Consider the following 16,551-nt stretch of genomic DNA (forward strand, 5'->3'; position numbering starts at 1 on the left):
CTTCTCTCAGATCTCTGATGGTCACAGTGAAGACTGATGAATTTGTGTCGTCATACAGAGAGAATCTTCCAGCATCAAAACATTTATATTTAATATCAGTCTTGATTTGGTCTGTGCACTTTGACCACTGTCCTTTACAAAAATACTTTTTATTGTCTGTATATTCTTCATCATATCTGCATGTGATCGTGACTCCTCCTCCTGAATATCCTGTCACACTCATGGAGCTCACGACACCTACAACAAACCAGCATTAAAACACTTTAAAGGGGTGGTTGAATATGATTTCACTTTTCTAACATTAGTTAGTGTGTAATGATAAACAACATCTGCAAAGTTCAAAGAAAAGGGAGATATTTTATTTTAAAGAAATCGCTTTTTAAGGACTACAGCAAACGACTGGTAGGAACCACACAACACAAAATTTACATAAACCCCGCCCTTTGAAAATGATTTACTGTATAGATTATCAAGACAGAATATGCTAATCAATTATTAGAAGATAACTACACATCAGCTACATAAATTCATCAACTAACCATTCAGAAATGTCCTGTTACTTCGACTTGTTGTCACTTCTTCTTGAGTCTCTCCATCATTGTCTAACTCCGGTTTGAACATAAAAGGCTAAAAGTTTTTGAAATTTTCAGTGCATGTGTGTGTGAGGTAAAAGGACACGAGCTCTTGAAGCTCCGCCCCCTGTGCCGGGAGCAGCAGCTCATTTGCATTTAAAGGAACAGACACAAAACGGTGTTTTTGCTCACCCTCAAAAAGTGACAACTTTAACATGCTATATAAAAATATCTGTGGGGTATTTTTGAGCTAATACTTCACATACACACTCTGGGGACATCAGAGACTTATTTTACATCTTTTGAAAAGCGCATTATACCACCCCTTTAAAATACAGAGAAATTAGATTTCTTCAACAGTCAATAAAACAGCATGAACTGAAGTAAAAGACTGAAAATACCAAATCTGTGCTATCTTTAGTGATTTAGTGAGTGTCACACTCATGGAGATTGACACCACACGACACCTACAACAAACCTTGAACTTGAGTTCAGATTCTTACCAGGAATCATCAGCAGAGTGAAAGTCCAGATGATCTTCATTCTTCTCTCTTATTAAATGATCTTCTCTGTTGTTAGTAGATTCAGTTCTTCTGAAGCTCTCGATGTGTGTTCAGAAGAGTTTTGAGTGTTTCTTTCCTGGTTACATGCTTAACATGAAGAGCTGAACATGACAGAGACGCCCACTTCCCCTGAGAGAGAGAGAGAGAGAGAGAGAGAGACAGAGAGAAGAGAGAGAGAAGAGAGAGACAGAGAAGAGAGAGAGAAGAGAGAGAAGAGAGAGAGAGGTTAATAAAACGGGAAGTGAAAGTAAGACACTGATGGACACACACACAAACATCAGTGGTTCACACGGTCTCCTATAAATGCATGTTTCTGATTTATTAATTATTATACTGTATATTACCAGTGAGAATAACAATTACACTTTAAGAGTGGACTTTTAATAATCATGCAAACATCATTAACGTGGACAAAAATGTAAGACTCAACACACTTATTTTATGTCTTTAAAGGTGCCATAGAATGTGAAATTGAATTTATCTTGGCATAGTTAAATAACAAGAGTTCAGTACATGGACATGACATACAGTGAGTCTCAAACACCATAGTTTTCTCTTTCTTATTTAAATCTCGTTTTTGAAAAACACCCCCGAATCTCCACATAACACCAACTGTGACGAAACCGATGGGATCATTAATATGTACGCCTCTAAAAATTTGCATATGCCAGCCCATGCTCAGTGCCAGGCGAAACTGCACAGCCGAATCATCAGAAGTTCTGCAGGTGAAGAAACAAGCAGGAGGAGGATCATAGGGAAAATGGCAGATCTATCTATAATCTATCTATCTATAATCGGATACCGCTACAGTTTAATTCGAAGTTGTTTAGTTGCTCTGCCCATTTCACCACGGACTGTTACAACAATATCAAGCAGCCAGGCTTCTCTCGGCGTCTCAAACGGACGAAGGGGGCAATTTCAACTAACGTTATATTCCCGCAAGCGGCAAGTAGGGATTTTATTAACGATAATTTACATTGTGTTATCTAGATCCAGCGCGATATTGTTTTTTCCTCGAGAGACATCATGGCTTGCAAACGAGCGAACGAAGCATGGCAGTTGCTCAGTGTTTGGTTGTACAAATGAACACAAAAATATTTTTTTGCTCCTTCATCCGAGCCTCTGGAGAACCAGTGGGTTATGTGAATTTCTGATGTGTAATTGTTCAAATTCAGACAGATAATCTTTCTTTCAAAGTCGTTCAACACTGTTTATGCATCAGTATATCGCGTTGCAGTGATAAGATCTTCATTCACGCGATCAACAGGCTGTCATCTGCTCAGTGCTCATCACTGAAACCTTTTATGTGATGGGAATAGATCTAAATACTTTAAAAAAAACTTCTCATGATTCGTTAATCCCGATAGCTGTAATAGTAAAAACATATAAAAGCTGTAATAGTAAAAGTTTTCCAGATAGCTCTACATGTAATGCCAGATATTTCATATGCAAGCATGTCAGCCAATCACAGCAGTGGGCAACAACACTGAAGTCTCACAGCAGACACGCCCCTTCAAACAGAGTGTTCAAATCAATGGATGAAATCAGGCTAGGAAATATGCCTTTTATTTCTAAATTATAACAAATTTTGATCTAAAAAACATACTAGCATTATAAGGGCACCCCAGGAAACATTATAAAATAATAAAATAATCCATTCTATGGCACCTTTAAGTTAAATATAATATCATCAAATATGATTTAAATGAATTAACATTCATAAAACTCACCATCTGTTGAGTTTTCCAGCGTATCTTTGTTTGAATGACTCTTTTAGCGTCTCCTTCAGTGAATCTGATCTCCACATATGAAACACATCAGATAAAACCTGCTGGAAACCACAAACCATGAAAGAGTGACACTCTTTTCACTGAATCTGAAGTGGCATCAAATTTGAAATGAGCTCATTAGTGGATACAAGTGTAAAATATCTTTAAACATTTTCTATGCTATCTATGGTCTATTGTGAATAAAATATTGGCTCATGTGATTTGAAAGTCTTTTAGTTTTCATTTTCTTCAAATTTAAAAAAAACGTCCCAACTTTTCTGGAATTCGGGTTGTACATGGACTCTCAGTCAACCTACAAGCAGATTCAATGCAAACAATTAAAATTAAACAATTCAAAGTAAAAGCTTAACATAAAGTCACGTGAAAATGTTAAAAATGTAAGATATACATACAACCACCATAATTGAAACATCAGGAAGTTTACATGTTGAGGTACCGAGTCTCGAGTCTCAGACCCGTGTGCTATAAGAAGGCAAACGCTTTCTAATCTGAACATCTGCAGTGTCTCTCCTCAGATCATCAGAGGATCATCCACTGAAGTCTGAGTCTGATTGATGCTTCTGTCACTTTAACAGGCAGTTCTGGATTCAGCACCACGGACAGCAGCTGTCAATCAAACTTCAGCATCACTGATGACAGATTAACTACACACACTGGACAAAGAGTGAATGCTGAGAAATGTTTTTATCTGCATCTCTGACTTTAATCATAAAAACATCAGCACGAGCGATGAGTCCATGTAATTATAAAGTTGCCCATTATTTGAAAACCCTCATTCCTCCAGATTCACTCTTTCGTGTTAAACACACAGGAGGCACATAAATCAGTGTAATTTATAATTAATTAAAGTCATATTAATTAGAGCCGACCCACCCTGTCAGCTATCATAACACTACACAACACTCATTTCAATAAAACCCAAGACATTTAACAGAACATTACCTTTGCCACTAGATGGAGCCGAAGGTTTAAATTACTCATCTGATGAACAGGAAATTACAAACACAAACTCTAAAGAGAGTCAAAGAGACTTTATTAACTTGTATAACTATAACTGACAGACTTTTAACATTTGAACACCAAGACATTTTATAGCACACACTGAGCTTGTGCTTCCCTTTGTCTGTCAAATCCAAAGTCATTCCACATTCAACAGACGCATTGTGATATCTATATTTCAAACAACCTGAATACAAATATTTTTGATAATATTACACAAATTCACAGCATCTCTTTAAGGAGTGGAAAGTGTGTGTCCATCGTTTCTACAGAAACCATTTCCTGTTTTTATGACATACACAAGAGCCTGAAGCGCATCTCGGTTCGAGTAAAAGAATATAAAGAGTAAGAGCCAAAGAAAACCACAAGCTGAAAACCACAAGAGAAACCGTTTCTCTTCAGCTCACTGACCACATATATCCTGCAAAACCTTACAAACACATTTCAGCACAGCAAACCAACTCACACTCCCTCTAGATCATGTAGAATCTAGTTTAATCTATTAGATAATAGTCATTTTGAAGTTTAAGAGTAATGTGTTAAACTCAATATATAAATGCATAAAGTATTTTTATGATTTAAAATTATGATTCACCGTGAACGTGGTTTCTTTCAACAATTATAGGATGTTTACAAATATTCTGTCATTGATTTGTGGCTCATTGTGTTTATTTAATTTGATCAGTTTTTAAAAGTACCATTTTTAAACCACACATGGATCATTTGTAAATCATAAATGTTTTTCAGCCTTTTCCTCATTAAACACAGTAATTGTTGAAGGTGAATTACTGTCAGCTCTTTATTGTCTTCTGTTCATCTTCTGTCTCTCTCTGTTCAGTCTCATGTGTCTCTCTGTGGGTTTCCTGAATATGTCAGTTTGTTCATAGAAAAGAACTAAAATTAGAGCTAGTTGAACCTTCACCTGTTCTCTGTGGCTTTGAGATGGACGGAAAATGGCCTGTTCATCACGTAAACACAAACACCACAGAGTTCATGAAACAGCTCATGACAAAAAGATATTAAAAAAATGTTTATTTTATTTTGAAACACTTTTAATAATAAAAAACTGATAATACTAAAAAATAATGGTTAAAATCAAGGCCTTGTCGAACAAACTGTTAGTCTAAAAATCACACATTCACAGATGTAAAGCCATCAAAGGGGATTGTGGGAAGGTGAGTAGAGGAATAAAGTGGATCTACTCATGAATCTGCTCAAGAATGTGCGATCTGAGAATAAAAAGAGAAAAACATGATGTGCAGAATGAAACTTACAAATAAAACACACAAGAACTTCAGTGAATGAAGACTCAGACTCACTGTTTCACTGTGTCTCGTCCGATGATGAGATCATCCTTAAGATCTCAACTCAATATCAGCGATGAACAACAGTGAGATGCTTCTGACATCTGACTGTGTGTGTGTGTGTGTGTGTGCGCATGTGTGTGTGAAGGACAGCATCACCTCATCTCAATAAACACTCAGTCACAGTGAATCCTCCAATCAGCAGCAGAGTCAAACACAAAGAAATAATGTTGTTCAAAGAGAAATCTGAAAATGGAAACGGAGGTGTAATCACATGTATGAAAATAAATAAATTATAATAATTATAATAATATATAGAGTATATATAGAATAAGAATGAAACATTCACGGTGAATATGTAACCGGTCCTACTCGACCCACTTGAGTAGGATGCTAAGAACTGCACTCTCTAGTGTCAGTCACTTGTGTTCCTCTTGAGATCAGGGGAGTGAGGTTTAGACGGACAGCTTTTACTAACTGGCCTCCGTTACACTCACCCCCTAAACCTCACTCCCATCCGGGTCACGGCACCAGATGTAACTGATCCTACCCGACCCGTTTGGAGCGAGATTCGAATCAGTGTTTCCAGCACGGGAGGCAGATACACTAACAAGGAGGCTAAAGACATCTGGTAGACATCTGCATGTGCAGAAGGCCATGAGGCCTAGCATCATCTGAAAGGTTCTGAGAGGGATAAGGGCTCCTGCTCTGAACAGTCTGAGTGTGCTCGTGGGTTAGCCACGGCCTCATTCAGGGCTGAGTCTAGAAGCGCTTCAAGGAAAGAGATTTTCTGTCTGGGTGATCTCTTGGCTGGATTGAGTCTGAGTCCTAGGCATTTCAAATGGCTGAGGACCACAAATTCCTTCCTTCACAGATTCTTCCTCCAACTGGGCCAAGATGAGCCAGGATGCGCATACCCCTTCTGTCTCAGGGGGAAAGATGCTGAATCCATAATATACTCGCGGGATAGCCAAATTGGAGACGCTGAAGTCAGCTGTAGCACACGCTGATCAAATTCTGCTGGTCGCTGGTCTGCTTGATTGCAGGAGAGCACTCGTTTCGCTGCCTGACTTCTTCAACGGCGAGAGGGCTTCTTTCAAGAATCAACAAGCTAAGTTTAGTCAGAATAAAGGAGAATAAATCTGATTCCTATGGCGAATATGAGCCCAGTACCTCTCTGTGAACACACTCGAGAGAGAGAGAGAGAGAGAGAGAGAGAGAGAGAGAGAGAGAGAGAGAGAGAGAGAGAGAGAGAGAGAGAGAGAGGATTGAAATCACCTTTATTTACAACATAGGTAAAACCAGTCTGTGTTACCACTAACAATCTGGCCCAAGTATTCACAAACACTGGTAAGCGCCCAACCAATTTATAGTATGCATATTCTATCCTAAGCCTTGATGCTACCAAACCCTTAAACATCATCAAAGGATCTAAAGTATTTTTGCCAAGCATCTTATTTTTCCTTGTTTTCCAAATATTGAGTTTGGCAGTTCCAAACACAGAATTTAGTAAAACTAAAACATGTTTATGACTAGCGAAATACTTTGGCCCAAAAATAAAAAATTGAGGAGATAAATCTTCACCCAAAGATGATACCCATTGAGATAAAAAGGAGAATAAATTACCCAACTGTACACATTGCACAAAGAGATGAAAAATAGTTTTGTTTTCAGAACAAAATAAACAACCCACCTCTACTGTAAATCTATTGTAAATCACCAGTCCGTTTATCAATGGGGCGTTTATACAGTGACCGCCAGCTACCTTTGGGGGAAATATCTACTCCAAAAAAATCAGTCCATTTAGATGACTTTACTCCAGAGAGAAGATGTGTATTGGTCACTTTCACACAAGTCACATACAGAGCTTTTTTCCCAACAGACTCAAAAGTATCCAGCTGAGGAGTTTTGAAAGACAATATGAGATTTTCCTCCTCCTGCCATCCCCTTACGTTAGCGGCTATCATCAAGGATTGAAAATCATAGTCACGTCCAGCCATCCACTCTTTGATATGGTTAGAGTTGTTGATAAAAAGTATCTGATCATAGTTCAGAACTTGTTTCAAAAATCGAACAGATTTTATCCCTGTTCTCTCACTCAGGATCTCCGAACTGATGCTTAAAATGTGTCCAAGTTTTACATATCCAACAGCTATCAGCCGTGATGACAAATTAACAGAGCACAGGTGTCTAGAAGGTAAAAAGGGGTTCTGGAACAAAGGCTCTTCCATCAGCCAAAAACTCGCATGTATTCCAGCAGGTCTTGAGACAGAGAAAACTTTCCATGCTTCCATCACAGATCTGTAGAAGGGAGTCAAATCTGTGAGAGTTGATTCATTCAGGTTCAATAAAAAGAGATGTTTGTCAAGTCCCATGTTGCCTGCTTTCCTCAAGAGTGCAACTGCAGTGTTGGACCAAGCAATGTCACCATAATACAGCAGTCTCTGAGCAGCTTGCAGACGAAAGGCCATGAGTCTTGATCTGATGTCCACAAGACCTTGCCCCCCTTCTTGCACTGGCAAAAAAAGTACAGCTGATCGGACCCAATGCTGTCCTGACCAAAAAAAAATCACCAGCATCCTTTGAATGCCTTGAACTAGTCCAACGGGAGGCTGTAACAATAAATTTATGCCACAGCGCAGAAGCGACCACGTTATTGGCAACTAAAACTCTCCCCCTATAGGATAGCTGGGGTAACAACCAGTTCCATCTAGACAATCGGGTGCACACTCTCTCCAAAACTCCCTCCCAGTTTTTCTTCTGAAACTCTTCTGATCCCCAAAACACACCAAGTAATTCCAGCCATTTTCTATTCCAGTTTAAACTACCTGGTAGTTGTGGGAGATTTTCTAAATTTCTTTGACCTGACCAGAAATCTTCAGTCTTATCCCAGTTTACTTTAGCTGATGATGCCCCTTCATACAGCTCAAGTGCTCTAGACAAAGCTTTTATATCATTATTGTCATTGACAAACACTGTAACATCATCAGCGTAAGCAGTAATTGTAGTTCTTAAATGTTGAGGCATTGTAGGTATTGATAAACCATTTAGAGTTTTTCTTATATTGGAAAGTAAGGGCTCAATAGCAATACTATACAATTGTCCTGATAGAGGGCAACCTTGTCTGATTCCCCTTGAAACCACAATAGGCCAACTTAGGCCACCCCCCACCTTGACCATACAAGAAGCTCCAGTGTACAACAAACGTATCCATTTGATAAAATCCTGACCAAACCCGAATGCAGCAAGTAGATTAAAAAGATAGTTATGATCAACGCAATCAAACGCCTTTTCTTGGTCTAAAGCAATCAATCCAACCTCTGCATTAAACATTTTACAGATATCCAAGGTATCCCTCACTAAAAAAAGATTATCCATTATAGATCTTTTCGGAATGCATTAGGTTTGGTCTTGATGAATTATCAAATGTAAAAACTTCTTAACCCTATTGGACAGACATTTAGACAAGATTTTATACTCTGTTGTTAATAAAGCAACAGGTTCTTTAACAGAGTCAAGTCTCCCTTTTTAGGTAATAGGGACAATACAGCACGTTGACATGTAGCAGGTAAAGTGCCATCTAACTTTCACAGAAAACTTCATAAAGGTCCATTCCAATATACTCCCAGAAATGTTTATAAAATTCAGAAGTCAACCCATCAATTCCAGGAGAACGTCCGGATTTCAGCTGTCCAACAACAATAGTGAGTTCTTGAAAAGTGATGTGTGTGTCCAAAGCAGTCTTAGAAACAGAGTCTATTTGAGGAAGTTCATGCAAAAGTTGCGCTTCACAACTAGAGTTACAATGATCAGCTTTGTATAGAGAAGAATAAAAACCAACAGCATGACGACGCATTTCTATAATGTCATTTGTAATCTTCCCATCTGGAAGACGTAAACATGTCATCTGCTTAGACTGTGCCACTGAACGCTCTAAATTAAAAAAATAGGCACTTGGGGCATCCATCTCAGTAACTGATGTAAAACGTGACCTCACCAAAGCTGCTTTCACCCTCTCATTCAAATGAAAACTTAGCTTTTTCTTTTTCTGTTGTAAGTTGTTGATAAAAACTGGGTCATGTCTTCTTATAATTTCTGTCTCTATAGACTCTATATCTCTTTCCAGAGCTTGAATTGTTTCTCGTTGAGTAGTCGTACAATATGCAGTGTACTGTTGACAGGATAGTTTTATTTGAGTTTTCCCAACCTCCCACCATTGTTTTAAATTTTCAAAATCATTTTTCTTTCCCTTCCAATGATTCCAAAAACCCACAAAATGTTTGGAAAATAAAGCATCCTGTAACAGTTTAGCATTAAAATGCCAATAAGAAGATTTTCTTGGAAATTGTGCCATGTTTACTGAAATATATACCAGATGGTGATCAGAAAAACCTACAGGAGTAATAAAACAATCAATAATCCTGTTATTTAAATTTTTTGAAACATATATTCTGTCTAAGCGAGCAGCACTTACTCTATTGTCAGAAATTTTAATCCATGTATATTGTTTATCTACCGGATGCTTGATTCTCCACGTCTAAAAGTTCGGCCTCTTTCACCAATCTTGACAAATAGTTGGATGAGAGCATGTGAGGCTCTTCATTATTACGGTCAACATTAAAACATTCTGTACAATTCCAATCCCCACCAATGATGATGTCTCCATCACTAAAATCCTGTTTTAAGACACTAGTTAGCATTCTAAACAACTGTAATCGCTCATTTCCCACATTTGGTGCATAAACATTTATAAAATAAATTGTCATCCCTTCAATAATAGTTTTGACAAGAACCAGGCGACCTTTTACAAATTTTTTCATTGCTAACTTTTATATCTGGAGAAAAAAGAAGAGCGATTCCAGCGCTCAGATTTTTACCATGGCTAAGTACATGTTGACCTTTCCACCACATTCCCCACTCTACTTCGTTATCCATATCACTATGTGTTTCTTGCAGTAAAATGACATGTAACTTTTTATTTCTCATGATTTTAGACACCAAACCTCGTTTATGACTATCCCTCCCTCCATTTATATTTAATGAACCCACCCTTAAAAGATCCATGTATAAGTTTAGGGAGGAGAGAAAAAAAACAATGGCATAGAAATAAAGAGAAGAACACCGCGTGATGCATGGCTAATCGTTTATAAAAATGCTTTTAGCCTCTTCTTTTTATCCACCATTCTACATTTTCTAATAACTGTAACATGTTTTTTTAAACGAAAACGTTTCTTTTCCCTCAGCTGATCAAGATTTACAGTCTTTTGAAGAACCGCCACTGACCTCTCAAATTTTCCAACATCAGGAAAACATTCTTTAATGTTGACTTGTTTTCCAAATGTCTCATCAAGAAACCCATTAATTTCATCTAATGTATACAAAGAGGGATCTTTAATGGACATATCTTGAGAATCGCCCTCAAGTCCACATACAGACCCTCCTTGGGAGTCACATTCATAATCAAGAAGAGAAACATTTTCGTCAGATGCATCATCATCTACTGCACTACCATCATTACTCAAACACAACTCTCTCTTTCTTAAAGCCGACCCAACAGACTCATACCTGCTTGGCCCTGCAATTTCCACACCATCATCTTGCTGCTCATCAGCATTGATATTTTGAACAGTATTTGGAGTATTTTCATTTTGCTGACGTTCATACACATTAGTATTTGTCACAGCATTATCATGTACTCAGTGTTGTGCCTGAACGCGTTCATTGAACGATAGTTCATGAACTCATTCATATTTTGGGTGAATGTGAACTGAACGTACTGTAATACTGCCTGAAGAACGTTATTGTGAACTCGTTCATTCTGGTGTCTGTGAACGCCACGCTCTCTCAGTTTAACTTCATTCAATAGAGTGCCAAATTTCTATAGAGCCTTCCATGCGAAAACCCGGCTAAAACACACCGTAAACCGGCCTTAATATGTAGTGGAAAAAACACCCAATCTGACAACACCAGCCACCAGAGTCCACTGACTCTCTTGTTCGATCTCGTTCATCAAAATGAACAAATCTTTTTCAGAGTCATTTCGTTCATTTAAGGGGCTTAAATGTTATACTATTAACTGGCAAATTCCCAGAATACATCCACCTACACAATCTTGATCATATTCTGAATTAAGAAATCATTATAATGCAGTCAAAAATCGTTTACAGGGAAAACATACATAATTACTTTACCTTCCGAGTCTTTCGTTCATTTGTCACGTGACAGACGCTATGAATGGATCGTTCATGAACGACTCATCACTTACGTTACAAATCAAAACAAAAAGCAGCAAGGAGGTGTGATCATTTAAACGAGTTTTATGACAAGGTCGGTGAGGATGAGTAAAATCTGACGCATAGCTTCAGTGTTAAAACTGATAAAATAATTGTCTGTGGTTCTATATGGGCTGTGGCAATCATTTTGAAAAATAATATCTTGCAGCAACATGGAAAAAAAGAACTATGAACTAGTTCATTTTTGAAACTGTGAACTTAGTTCAAAATTTTGAGTATGAACTATGAACTGAACTAGTTCATGTAGAAAGTGAACTTTCCCAACACTGCATGTACTTCAATAGCGGACGGCGCCGCACCAGAAACGCTCACCTCTGCTGAACCTGCGTGTTCCTCTTGAGCAGCGCGCTCCTGCTCCACCGCATCTCCCTCTCCTGAGACAGTAGGCCTTTGTCTATCCTCTGGTGCGCGCTGTCTGTGAGGGCATGCAAACTTTTTATGCCCTAAATCGCCGCAATCAAAGCACCTTAAGCTGCCAGTGCTTGCGTACACCATGTAAGTTCCCTTTCAAGGGAACTCCCGTTGCGTCGAGAATGACGCTATGGGGAACGCTTTGCGTGATGACGTCTTGAAGCACATGTAAAATCAGTCCAATGGTGTAGCGGGACGTCAGAGGCGGGTGACGTCACGTACCAGGAAGCTATAAAAGCCGGCCCGAAACAGAAAACGAAAGCTTTCTGAGTCTTCAGTCGCGCTCTGTGTTGAAATCTGTCCTTGTTATTTGGTGTTGTCTGTCTATATATATATATATTTATTCAGATATGGCGAGCAAGCAGCAGTATCGAGTGTGTGTCCATCCCTGCCCGCGTTATTTAACGGGAGGTGACACACACACTCTTTGTGTTGTTTGTTTGGGAGAGGAGCATGCCCAGTCAGCACTCGAGGGTGGTGACTGTGTGCATTGCTGTGCGCTTCCATTGCGGACGCTCCGATCCCGGTTGGCTCGGTTCAATCCCGACCACGTTCCCCAGGGCTCGGGTCCCGCCGCGGCTGAGGCTCGGCGGCGATCTCAGACCTGGGGTTCGCAAATGGATCTGTCAGTGGATGTTGAGACGGGCTCTGCCTTATCTCAGCCTCTTACTGACAGATCCAGTGCCTCTCATCAGGGTGTGGAAGCACGCGCTGCGGTTTCTTCCCCCCCGATAGAGGCACCAATACTACAACTATCCAGCTCTGAGGAGTTGGATGTTGTAAGTATTGAAGCTGAGTCTGAGGATTCGCCACCTCAGTCTCATGCATTTGAAGAGCTGCTTGATGTAGTTACTAGAGCAGTTGACAGACTTTCTATTGAGTGGCCAGAGGATAGGCAGGACGTTCGTTCGAAAAGCAAACTCGACGAACGCTTCCTGCCATCTCGTGCACAGCCTCAGCGCAGGAGTCTTCCGTTTTTCCCCGATCTCCACACCGAGGTGTCGAGATCGTGGGGAAAACCAATGTCATACAGAGTATACACACCACAAACATCCCATTACTCTTCCATCTATAAATATAAAGAGCATGGTTATGGGGAGATGCCGAAGGTGGAGGAGACGTTGGCGAACTATCTCTCTCCAGCAACGGCATCTTCCTTGAAGACTCCTACACTCCCCACTAAACCAGTAAAGTTTACATCTTCCCTGATTCATAAATCATATGCAGCCGCTGGTCAAGCTGCAGCGTGTCTGCATACGATGTCCCTTATGCAGGCTTATCAGGCAGAATTACTGGGTGATTTAGAGGAGGGCGGGGGTATTGGTCCTGACACAGTAGCTGAACTGCGTAGAGCCACAGATTTGTCTCTCAGGGCCACCAAGGAGACCGCTAAATCAGTCGGGCGGTCTATGGCAGCCCTGGTGGCCACTGAGAGGCATCTGTGGCTCAATCTGAGTGACATCAAAGATAGAGAAAAACATGTTCTTTTAGATGCGCCGGTTTCTACTGTTGGGCTATTTGGAGATGCAGTGAACAGTGCGGTAGCTAAATCGCAAGAAGCTTCAAAACAGGCTGCTGCACTCCAGAAACTTCTCCCCCGCCGTTCTTTCATTGAGGCTGCTGAGCGGGAGCAGCCTCACTCCTCTAAAAAGAGCGCTGATCATCGTGCCACTCAAAAGCAGAGTGTGTCCTCCCGTGCTCCCCCACAAAAATCTCGGGGACACGGAGGGCGCGCTCAAACCCAGCAGTCTTCGAGGGGTAGAGCGGATCTGCGGACCGTTATTACTGCCAAGAAGGCTGCTGGGAAGAAATCCTGACGTCCGAGGGCTCAGGACTAATGAGGGTAGTCCCCCCCGAAGCAGAGCGGTTAACACCTCTTTTTACGGTGCCCGTCTCTCTTCGGTACCCTCAGGGGACCGTTCTGCCAACCCTGCCGCCTCAGGTGTTACAGGGCGCAGCGGTCTCCGGCGAGCACATATCTCAAGGACCACCCGGAAACGTAGTGGCCTCGGGATGCCCGCCCCCTCCGAGGAGGGTGTTAGAGCAGTCTGTTCGGTCGTTCCCTGCCGGTGCGCCGTTACAGGGCGACGAATTGACTACTCGACAACAACAAAATCCAGAAACCAGTCTCGAGAGGCTGGTACCTCTAGTAGAATCTTTGACAGCGTGGAAGCTACTGTCAAATGTTTCTCGTTGGGTCCTGCAGACCGTAGAAAAAGGGTATCAGATACAATTCAAGAAACGCCCACCTCGGTTTATGGGGGTCCTGCCCACAGTGGTGGGCCCCGAGCAGGTTCTGGTTATGGAACAGGAAGTAAACACTCTGTTAGAGAAAGGGGCCATAGAATATGTACCTCCCTCCGACAGGGAAGCCGGGTTTTACAGCCGGTACTTCATAGTTCCAAAGAAGGACGGGGGATTGCGTCCCATTTTAGATCTTCGAGTTCTGAACGAGTCAGTCATGCAGCTCAAGTTCAAAATGTTAACATTGAGACAGATCGTGCCACAGATCAGGTCCGAGGACTGGTTTGTCACGATAGACCTCAAGGACGCATATTTCCATATTTCCATCCGTCCGTGTCATTGGAAGTTCCTGAGGTTTGCTTTCGGGGGCAAAGCATACCAATATCGGGTTCTTCCATTCGGCCTAGCTTTATCACCCCGCACTTTCACCAAATGCATGGATGCAGCTCTGGCGCCGCTGCGCCTCCAGGGTATTCGCATCATGAACTACATCGACGATTGGTTGATTTTAGCTCATTCGCATCAGTTGGCGGTTCAACATCGAGATGTTGTTCTCGCCCACATGAAAGAGTTGGGGTTACGGCTGAACGCCAAGAAGAGTGTGCTTTCTCCACTCCAGAGGACCACTTTTTTAGGCGTGGTTTGGGACTCAGTGTCGATGCAGGCGCGCCTGTCACCGCCACGTATAGAGTCCATCCTTGCAGCTGTGAAAGGTGTAAAGCTAGGCCAGCTACTCACTGTCAAACAGTTCCAGAGACTGTTGGGTCTCATGGCAGCAGCTTCCAACGTGATACCTTTTGGACTACTGCACATGAGGCCCCTGCAGTGGTGGCTCAGGACCAGGGGGTTTTCCCCGAGGGGCAACCCATTTCGCACAATCAGGGTCACGCGGCGATGCTTACGTGCCCTGGTTATGTGGAAGAAACCTTGGTTCCTGTCCCAGGGCCCAGTGTTGGGAGCTCCTTGTCGTCGCAAACTGCTAACGACGGATGCTTCCCTCACGGGTTGGGGAGCGATCCTGGAGGGTCGCTCATCTCAAGGTCTGTGGGAAGACCATCATCGTTCCTGGCATATCAATCGCCTAGAGATGTTAGCTGTCTTCCGGGCTCTGAGGAGCTTTATCACAGATCTCAGGGGACACCATGTGTTAGTACACACGGACAACACGTCGGTAGTCGCCTATATCAACCACCAAGGGGGTTTGCGCTCGCGCCCGTTATCCAACTTGGCACGCCATATCCTCTTGTGGTCCCAGGGGAAGTTACTGTCACTCAGGGCAGCTTACATCCCCGGGGTCCAGAATATAGGAGCAGACACTCTGTCGAGGCAGGGGCCGAGGCCCGGGGAATGGAGGCTCCACCCCGAGGTGGTGGAGCTGATATGGAGGGAGTTCGGCCAAGCACAAGTGGATCTGTTTGCGTCTCGAGAGACGTCTCACTGTCCACTTTGGTTCTCCCTCACGCATCCAGCTCCTCTGGGACTGGATGCTATGGTTCAGACGTGGCCGAGGCTACGTCTGTACGCCTTTCCCCCAGTTGCTCTGCTCCCGGGAGTTCTGGAGAGAGTTCGCAGGGACCGGGTTTGCCTGCTTCTTATAGCCCCGCGCTGGCCGGGCAGAGTATGGTTTCCCGATCTGGTCTCCCTCCTCGACGGGCATCCTCTGGAGTTACCCGTCAGGAGAGACCTTCTGTCCCAGGCAGGGGGCTCAATATTTCACCCCCGCCCAGAACTGTGGAACCTGTGGGCTTGGCCTCTGAGGGGGCCCAGCTCATAGAGTCAGGTCTCTCAACTGAGGTTGTTGAGACCATTCTACAGTCCAGAGCTCCCTCCACGAGGAAACTTTATGCCCTGAAGTGGAGAGTCTTCACTTCTTGGTGTAGTGACCGTCGGTTGGACCCAGTTAACTGCCCAATTGGTACAGTGCTGGAGTTCCTGCAGGACCGGTTCACTGCAGGTCTGACCCCGTCCACTTTAAAGGTTTATGTGGCGGCCATAGGTGCTTACCACATTCCTTTGGGTGGAATGTCTGTGGGGAAAGACCCTTTGATATCTCGTTTCCTTCGTGGCACTTGGAGGCTGAGGCCTGCAGTTCGCTCTAGGGTGCCACCATGGGACTTGTCCATTGCATTACAAGGCTTGTCCCTGGCCCCCTTTGAGCCTATTGAGGAGGTTCCTGAGAAGTTTTTAACGCTGAAAGCTCTTTTCCTTCTTGCTATTTCCTCTCTCAAGAGAATTGGGGATCTCCAAGCGTTGTCGGTTGCTCCGTCATGCTTGGAGTTTGCTCCGGGTATGATCAAAGCATTTCTTCATCCGAGACCGGGCTATATCCCCAAGGTCCCCACTAATGTGGTCAGACCTATTGTTCTGCAGGCCTT

The 16,551-nt window shown here is 42.4% G+C and overlaps 1 protein-coding gene across 1 annotated transcript in view; it reads right to left on the minus strand.

Annotated features, from left to right (window-relative positions):
• Nucleotides 1–16,551, minus strand: part of LOC311077662 (polymeric immunoglobulin receptor-like) — a 46,917-nt gene that overhangs the window by 4,155 nt on the left and 26,211 nt on the right. The gene's annotated exons all lie outside the window — the stretch shown is intronic.

This window comes from Abramis brama (genome assembly GCF_963993115.1).
Source record: "Abramis brama genome assembly, chromosome: 2".
Classification (NCBI taxonomy): Eukaryota; Metazoa; Chordata; class Actinopteri; order Cypriniformes; family Leuciscidae; genus Abramis; species Abramis brama.